This window comes from Anomaloglossus baeobatrachus, chromosome 2 (genome assembly GCF_048569485.1).
Source record: "Anomaloglossus baeobatrachus isolate aAnoBae1 chromosome 2, aAnoBae1.hap1, whole genome shotgun sequence".
NCBI classification, from domain to species: Eukaryota; Metazoa; Chordata; class Amphibia; order Anura; family Aromobatidae; genus Anomaloglossus; species Anomaloglossus baeobatrachus.
The window spans coordinates 11912312-11920588 of NC_134354.1; positions in this window are offsets into that span (position 1 = coordinate 11912312).

Genomic DNA, 8277 nt, shown 5'->3' on the forward strand with positions numbered 1-8277 from the left:
TCGCAGCCGCTTCCACCTCCTGCCCGTACATGGCGCCGCACGGCAGCATACATGCACAGGACGGGAGGTGGAAGCGGCGGTGACGGTACCGGGAGGATTCACGCTTCTGTATTTACTGACAGAAGGAATCCTCTTCCTGTACACGTCACTTTACTACCCACCTCCTGCGCTTATAGCTGCGTTTTTGGTCTTAGAAACGCACCTATTTGCGTTTCTCATTGCGTTTTTCAACATCCCATTGCACTCAATGGATGAAAAGCGCAGTGAAAAACGCGGGAATAATTGACATGCTGCGTTTTTGTCGCACCACAAAAACGCAGCTGAAAAAAAAACGCTGTGTGCAGACAGCAAAAATGAAAACTCATAGACTTTGCTGGGGAAGCAAAGTCATGCAGTTTTCTGAGCAAAAACGCACCCGAAAACTGCGCAAAAACGCCGCGAAAAACGCACTGTGTGAACTTACCTTTAATGAGTTGTTTTGTTGGTTCCCTTGTGCTGTGTGGAGCAGCAGGTTCTCCTTCTGCGAGGAGGAGGAGGAGGAGGAGGAGGAGGAGGGTGAGGGTGATTCATTTGTCAGGTGACCGGTCAGCTGAGCACAGGGAAGTGTGCGGCCTCCTCATGTGACTCCGGTCTCCTCCGTGGTCTCCATTCATACCGGTGGATCCTGGCTGTGAGTAGTTGTGCCGTCATTATTCATTACTAGCTGTGAGACGACAGCTCCTAGCAGGACGTGGAGCTGGGCACTGCTGGGACTTGTAGTCGTACAGCAGGTGGCTCCTTTGTGGTTGGCAGAGAGTGGAGCTTTCTGACGTGATCATGGAAAGGGTTAATGTGTCTTTCCTCCTGTGTAGATACATTGTTACATGGTGCACAGTCCTCCATGCTGCCGCACAGGTGAGCGTAGACTTTACCCTCTGCGTCCCCAGCGCTGGTATACAGGTGTATCCTTCTGTACCTCGCCTCCTCCGCCACCTCGGGGGATGGGCTGACTTTATAGGTGTGTAAGTCTCAGGCTGCTTATTGATTTCTGCTCTGCAGCTCATTGAAATCCATTTCTTGGGCTCTCTAATTTGATTTGCACTTATCGTATTTTTTGTTTTATAAGACGCACCCCAAATTTAGAGAAGAAAAAAATATAGGTCTGTTTTATAATCCGGTGGTGTCTTACCGCTGGCTGTGTGCCGGCGCTGGCTCTGCTCTTTATTGTGGGGGGTGAGGCACGGGCTGTCCTGAAGATGTCGGCAGTGAGGACTTTAAATAATGGCGCCCAGAGGTGGCGTGTGCGCAGATGAGATTTTGAGCCGAGAGCTCCATCTGCGCATGCGCGGACTCTGGGCGCCGTTATTTGAAGTCCTCACATCTTCAGAATGGCCCGTACCGCAGGGCCGCCGCACAGAGCAGCAGCAGCAGCAGGGCCGCCGCACAGAGCAGCAGCAGCAGCAGGGCCGCCGCACAGAGTAGCAGCAGGGCCGCGGCACAGAGCAGCAGCAGCAGGGCCGCGGCACAGAGCAGCAGCAGCAGGGCCGCGGCACAGAGCAGCAGCAGCAGGGCCGCGGCACAGAGCAGCAGCAGCAGGGCCGCGGCACAGAGCAGCAGCAGCAGGGCCGCGGCACAGAGCAGCAGCAGCAGGGCCGCGGCACAGAGCAGCAGCAGCAGGGCCGCGGCACAGAGCAGCAGCAGCAGGGCCGCGGCACAGAGCAGCAGCAGCAGGGCCGCGGCACAGAGCAGCAGCAGCAGGGCCGCGGCACAGAGCAGCAGCAGCAGGGCCGCGGCACAGAGCAGCAGCAGCAGGGCCGCGGCACAGAGCAGCAGCAGCAGCAGGGCCGCGGCACAGAGCAGCAGCAGCAGCAGGTCCGCGGCACAGAGCAGCAGCAGCAGCAGGTCCGCGGCACAGAGCAGCAGCAGCAGCAGGGCCGCGGCACAGAGCAGCAGCAGCAGCAGGGCCGCGGCACAGAGCAGCAGCAGCAGCAGGGCCGCGGCACAGAGCAGCAGCAGGGCCGCGGCACAGAGCAGCAGCAGGGCCGCGGCACAGAGCAGCAGCAGGGCCGCGGCACAGAGCAGCAGCAGCAGCAGGGCCGCGGCACAGAGCAGCAGCAGGGCCGCGGCACAGAGCAGCAGCAGGGCCGCGGCACAGAGCAGCAGCAGGGCCGCGGCACAGAGCAGCAGCAGGGCCAGCGGCACAGAGCAGCAGCAGCAGGGCCGCGGCACAGAGCAGCAGCAGCAGGGCCGCGGCACAGAGCAGCAGCAGCAGGGCCGCGGCACAGAGCAGCAGCAGCAGGGCCGCGGCACAGAGCAGCAGCAGCAGGGCCGCGGCACAGAGCAGCAGCAGCAGGGCCGCGGCACAGAGCAGCAGCAGCAGCAGGGCCGCGGCACAGAGCAGCAGCAGGGCCGCGGCACAGAGCAGCAGCATTGTCCCTGTGACCCCTCTCCATCACCCCTGGTAAGCTACATTTGAATTTTAAAAAGCACCCCTCATTATCCACCCAAATTTTTGGGAGGAAAAGTGCGTTTTATAATCCGAAAAATGTGTTAATTTCTTCTGATTATGATCTCTGCTTGCTGTAAGTGAACGGGAATCTTCCTCTTTTCATCCATAGACTGATAACGAATCGTGATAATAATGTTTCTTCAGGACAAATCAGAAAACCCCTATTATAAGTCTGTGCCCCGGGGGATTGGGGGGCAGATTAACATATGAAGCTGCCCCCGGTTTTCTATGAGGAGCCATTAACCCCTGACCGTCTGTTTTGGCTGACCGTTTAGCGGGTGCTATTGCAGGTCTATATTATTGAGGTCTCTGTAAGATGTGGAGTTAACGGAGCCAGGCCCCATTGCAGGATCCCTTTAAAAGAAGCTTAACCCTTCATCTGCCGCTTTGGGTGATGTGGGATTTCGGGCCGCATTGCCCCAGTGTGTGCAGTGTTTAGTGGTGCCCATTTGACCTTGCATTGACCTCGTTCATGCATGCAAGGTCACCCTGTGCTGGGGTCCCTCTTAGATCTGGTGTCCCCGGGGAATTGTGGGGGAGGGGTGCGGTGCTCTGCACAATCCTGAAGCTTCCTCTTTTAGAGAAGCAGCTTGGAAATTTGGTGACTCACCGCATCATCATCATCATCATCATCATCAGCAGCGACTCAGCAGAGATGACTCTGGCACACGGGAGCCGCAGGAGCTGTCAGCATCATCCAGTGACGGTGCGTGCGGAGGGATGACCCCTCACTAGCAGTGTATATAGGATCCATAGCTACGGGGGTCGCTGGGGCCCTGCTTACTGACTGTCTCCTTATACTGAGGTAACCTGCATCCTGATCTGTGGTGCGAAGATTTCTTTCTATGGTCTGTATATATGTTGTGCGGCCCCGTGTGCACTGGGTATGGGGGTGCATAGGATGTTACCACTATAGCGCTGTAGGTGCCGGCTCCTCTGTAGATGCCGCGCTCTCTCCTCCTGTAGGTGCTGCGCTCTCTCCTCCTGTAGGTGCCGCGCTCTCTCCTCCTGTAGGTGCCGCGCTCTCTCCTCCTGTAGGTGCCGCGCTCTCTCCTCCTGTAGGTGCCGCGCTCTCTCCTCCTGTAGATGCCGCGCGCTCTCCTCTGTAGATGCTGCGCTCTCTCCTCCTGTAGATGCAGCGCTCTCTCCTCCTGTAGGTGCCGCGCTCTCTCCTCCTGTAGATGCTGCGCTCTCTCTCCTTCCTGTAGGTGCCGCGCTCTCTCCTCCTGTAGATGCTGCGCCCTCTCCTCCTGTAGGTGCCGCGCTCTCTCCTCCTGTAGGGTGCGCGCTCTCTCCTCCTGTAGGTGCCGCGCTCTCTCTCCTCCTGTAGGTGCCGCGCTCTCTCTCCTCCTGTAGATGCCGCTCTCTCTCCTCCTGTAGATGCCGCTCTCTCTCTCCTCCTGTAGATGCCGCTCTCTCTCCTCCCTGTAGGTGCCGCGCTCTCTCCTCCTGTAGATGCTGCGCTCTCTCCTCCTGTAGGTGCCGCGCTCTCTCCTCCTGTAGGTGCCGCGCTCTCTCCTCCTGTAGGTGCCGCGCTCTCTCCTCCTGTAGGTGCCGCGCTCTCTCTCCTCCTGTAGGTGCCGCGCTCTCTCTCTCCTCCTGTAGGTGCCGCGCTCTCTCTCCTCCTGTAGATGCCGCTCTCTCTCCTCCTGTAGGTGCCGCGCTCTCTCCTCCTGTAGGTGCCGCGCTCTCTCCTCCTGTAGGTGCCGCGCTCTCTCCTCCTGTAGGTGCCGCGCTCTCTCCTCCTGTAGGTGCCGCGCTCTCTCCTCCTGTAGGTGCCGCGCTCTCTCCTCCTGTAGGTGCCGCGCTCTCTCCTCCTGTAGGTGCCGCGCTCTCTCCTCCTGTAGGTGCCGCGCTCTCTCCTCCTGTAGTGCCGCGCTCTCTCCTCCTGTAGGGGCCGCGCTCTCTCCTCCTGTAGGGGCCGCGCTCTCTCTCCTCCTGTAGGGGCCGCGCTCTCTCTCCTCCTGTAGGGGCCGCGCGCTCTCTCCTCCTGTAGGGGCCGCGCGCTCTCTCCTCCTGTAGGGCCGCGCGCTCTCTCTCCTCCTGTAGGGGCCGCGCGCTCTCTCCCTCCTGTAGGGGCCGCGCGCTCTCTCCCCTCCTGTAGGGGCCCGCGCGCTCTCTCCCCTCCTGTAGGGGCCGCGCGCTCTCTCCCCTCCTGTAGGGGCCGCGCGCGCTCTCTCCCCTCCTGTAGGGGCCGCGCGCTCTCTCCCCCTCCTGTAGGGGCCGCGCGCTCTCTCCCCTCCTGTAGGGGCCGCGCGCTCTCTCCCCTCCTGTAGGGGCCGCGCGCTCTCTCCCCTCCTGTAGGGGGCCGCGCGCTCTCTCCCCTCCTGTAGGGGCCGCGCGCTCTCTCCCCTCCTGTAGGGGCCGCGCGCTCTCTCCCCTCCTGTAGGGGCCGCGCGCTCTCTCCCCTCCTGTAGGGGCCGCGCGCTCTCTCCCCTCCTGTAGGGGCCGCGCGCTCTCTCCCCTCCTGTAGGGCCGCGCGCTCTCTCCCCTCCTGTAGGGGCCGCGCGCTCTCTCCCCTCCTGTAGGGGCCCTGCGCGCTCTCTCCCCTCCTGTAGGGGCCGCGCGCTCTCTCCCCTCCTGTAGGGGCCGCGCGCTCTCTCCCCTCCTGTAGGGGCCCGCGCGCTCTCTCCCCTCCTGTAGGGGCCGCGCGCTCTCTCCCCTCCTGTAGGGGCCGCGCGCTCTCTCCCCTCCTGTAGGGGCCGCGCGCTCTCTCCCCTCCTGTAGGGGCCGCGCGCTCTCTCCCCCTCCTGTAGGGGCCGCGCGCTCTCTCCCCTCCTGTAGGGGCCGCGCGCTCTCTCCCCCTCTGTAGGGGCCGCGCGCTCTCTCCCCTCCTGTAGGGGCCGGCGCGCTCTCTCCCCTCCTGTAGGGGCCCGCGCGCTCTCTCCCCTCCTGTAGGGGCCGCGCGCTCTCTCCCCTCCTGTAGGGGCCGCGCGCTCTCTCCCCCTCCTGTAGGGGCCGCGCGCCTCTCTCCCCTCCTGTAGGGGCCCGCGCGCTCTCTCCCCTCCTGTAGGGGCCGCAGCGCTCTCTCCCCTCCTGTAGGGGCCGCGCGCTCTCTCCCCTCCTGTAGGGGCCGCGCGCTCTCTCCCCTCCTGTAGGGGGCCGCGCGCTCTCTCCCCTCCTGTAGGGGCCGCGCGCTCTCTCCCCTCCTGTAGGGGGCCGCGCGCTCTCTCCCCTCCTGTAGGGGCCGCGCGCTCTCTCCCCTCCTGTAGGGGCCGCGGCGCTCTCTCCCCCTCCTGTAGGGGCCCGCGCGCTCTCTCCCCTCCTGTAGGGGCCGCGCGCTCATCTCCCCTCCTGTAGGGGCCGCGCGCTCTCTCCCCTCCTGTAGGGCCGCGCGCTCTCTCCCCCTCCTGTAGGGGCCGCGCGCTCTCTCCCCTCCTGTAGGGGCCGCGCGCTCTCTCCCCTCCCCTGTAGGGGCCGCGCGCTCTCTCCCCTCCTGTAGGGGCCGCGCGCTCTCTCCCCTCCTGTAGGGGCCGCGCGCTCTCTCCCCACTCCTGTAGGGGCCGCGCGCTCTCTCCCCTCCTGTAGGGGCCGCGCGCTCTCTCCCCTCCTGTAGGGGCCGCGCGCTCTCTCCCCTCCTGTAGGGGCCGCGCGCTCTCTCCCCTCCTGTAGGGGCCCGCGCGCTCTCTCCCCTCCTGTAGGGGCCGCGCGCTCTCTCTCCCCTCCTGTAGGGGCCCGCGCGCTCTCTTCCCCTCCTGTAGGGGCCGCGCGCTCTCTCCCCTCCTGTAGGGCCGCGCGCTCTCTCCCCTCCTGTAGGGCCGCCGCGCTCTCTCCCCCTCCTGTAGGGGCCGCGCGCTCTCTCCCCTCCTGTAGGGGCCGCGCTCCTGTAATCCAGTGCACTTACAATTTCCTACATGATTTTCTTGTATACTGCTGTTGCAGAACAAGAGAGATTTCAGCTCTGAAGCTGAATTGCGACTGCAGCTCTGCAGAGGGATACTAGCTGTAACTGTGCTGAGACTTGTAGTCCTCTCCCTCAGTCTGTATACAGTATATATACATGGCGTTGATGGTTGGGGAAGTTTTTGGCAAATGTTTCCCAATCGTGACACAACTTCCCTCCATTTCTTGGTATGAAACTGGATCGGTCTATTCTGAGATTGTGCAGATCTCGTTCTTCACTCCTGTGATTTCCCCATAAACGTCTATGTACTGTGATGATACAGAGTCCTCAGCGTCTCAGTGGTCCGGCTGACCGGAGACCGGCGGCAGCGGGGACACGACTGCCCGACAGCAATACTGATAAGACGACAGTGAATCCCGGGCGATCAGCGGTGACGGGATTCATCTCATCCTGTGGGGTGCGCTGATATACCCCTATTACATGAAGGGACATAAGTTACAACTATTAGTCTCTGTTATCAGCCATTTCAGACTGGAAAGAAGCTTACCTTAGGGACATCATTTCTGACTGATATCAGACCCTCTTAGAACGCTCCATTACTGAAATAACCTCTAGACATTATATACAGCGCCTTGCGAAAGTATTCGGCCCCTTGAATTTTTTAACTTTTCCCACATTTCAGGTTTCAAACATAAAGATAAAAATGTTAATGTTCTGGTGAAGAATCAACAACAAGTGACACAATTGTGAAGATGAAGGAAATTTATTGCTTTATTTTTAAATTTTTGTAAAAAAATAATAAACTGAAAATTGGGGCGTGCAATAGTGTTCATCCCTTTACTTTCAGTGCAGGAAACTCCCTCCAGAAGTTGATGAGGGTCTGTGAATGATCCAATGTTGTCCTAAATGACTGATGATGATAAATATAAGCCCCTGTGTGTAATCAAGTCTCCGTATAATGCCCCTGCTCTGTGATAGTCTCAGTGTTCTGTGTAAAGCGCAGAGAGCATCATGAAGACCAAGGGAACACAACAGACAGGTCCAGGATACTGTTGTGGAGAAGTTTAAAGCCGTTTTGGTTACAAAAAGATTTCCACAACTTTAAACATCCCAAGAAGCCCTGTGCAAGCGATCATATTGAAATGGAAGGCGAATCATACCACTGCAAATCTACAAGACCCCGGCCGTCCATCCAAACTGTCATCTCACACAAGAAGACGACTGATCAGAGATGCAGCCAAGAGGTCCATGATCCCTCCGGATGATCTGCAGAGATCTACAGCGGAGGTGGGAGAGTCTGTCCATAGCACAACAATCAGTCTTACACTGCACACATCTGGCCTTTATGGAAGAATGGCAAGAAGAAGCCATTTCTCACAGATATCCATAAAAAGTGTCGTTTAAAGTTTGTTACAAGCCACCTGGAGACACCAAACGTGGAAGAAGGGGCTCTGCTCAGATGAAACCAAAATCACACTATGTGGGCACAATGCCAAACGATAAAAGCAACACAGCTCATCACCCTGAACACACCATCCCCACTGTCAGACATGGTGGAGGCAGCATCATGGTTTGGGCCTGCTTTTCTTCAGCAGGGACAGGGAAGATGGTAAAATTGATGGGAAGATGGATGGAGCCAAATACAGGACCATTCTTGAAGAAAAACCTGTTGGAGTCTGCAAAAGACCTGAGACTGGTACGGAGATTTGTCTTCCAACAAGACAATGATCAAAAAGCAAAATCTACAATAGAAATGGTTCACAAATAACCGTTATCCAGGTGTTAGAATGGCCAAGTCACAGTCCAGACCTCAACCCAATCGAGAATCTGTGGAAAGAGCTGAAAACTGCTGTTCACAAACGCCTCCATCCAACCTCACTCAGCTCCAGCTGTTTACAAAGGAAGAATGGGCGAGAATTTCACCTCTCCATGTGCAAAACTGATA